Here is a 1095-nt window from a genome sequence, read left to right on the forward strand (position 1 = left end):
AAAAAAAAAAAAAAAAAAAAAAAAAAAAAAAAAGAGCAGGAAGAAGAAACAACAACAACAACAAAACAGTTTAGCTAGTATAAAACCCATGGTATCACAAAACCAAAATATATCATGGTTTAATAGAAAAATTACTCAACTTGAATCCTCTATTCTCCAACCAGACTTTTTCTAAAGACTGTTATAAGATGACCTCATCAAAAAATAGATTTATAATCAGAGAAAGTGATTCTACATGTTACTACAGAAAATTATTTAAAATTTCTAGATAAGTTTATTTTATCATAAGAGAAATTTGGAAGCTCATTTAAAAGATTCTAATTGTTATCAGGAACTGATAGAAACTATCAATAAAAGGTAAAACGTGTATTTTATTTGTCTACACTATTCTGTACATTTCATTTTGTTAATCTATTAAAGGTATAATAATGTACTATCTGCTCATATCAAATAAAGGTGTAAAAGGGAGACTGGCAATAATATCCAGCTTTGCCAAATGGAATTAACCTTAGTTGCTTTGTATAGAAGATATGTATATATGTTGATCACAGAAGTTACTATAACTGACACTCTCACAGGAAGTATCTAGTGTCAAAAAGATTTTAAAAACTCATTTTTGAAGGCCCAATTTTGCCTCCTATTGGTAGGCTGAGTCTAAATTCTAGTGAAAAGCAAAATAGACTTGAAATAACCTCTTTTACTTCTTTTTGCATTTTCTTTTAAACATTAACTTTTATTTGGCCCAAAATGTTTGAAATTTTCAAGTTTGTGTAGAAAAAAATACTGCTACAGCTGTACTCAGAATTGATGCTTTTATGAAATGTTTTTAAGAGTACCTTGTAGCAAAGCTTTCTACTTATATTTCTTTTTAATTATTTTGTATTTTGCCTATGTGGCTGGATTTATTTTAGAGCACACCTTGATTTTTGTTTGAGGTGAATTCTAGATTTTACAGACTTTACAAGATTTAAAACCGTCTTATTGGCCTTCTTAAACATACTAAGGACTTTCAATGTGTGACTTCTTTGTCTTCTTGCTATATTGTACGTAATGTGTTTGGATATATTTTAAATAAAGTTTCACATTGGATGATCC

Source organism: Fukomys damarensis, unplaced genomic scaffold, assembly GCF_012274545.1.
Source record: "Fukomys damarensis isolate Sample0158 unplaced genomic scaffold, DMR_v1.0_HiC HiC_scaffold_17, whole genome shotgun sequence".
Lineage (NCBI taxonomy): Eukaryota > Metazoa > Chordata > Mammalia > Rodentia > Bathyergidae > Fukomys > Fukomys damarensis.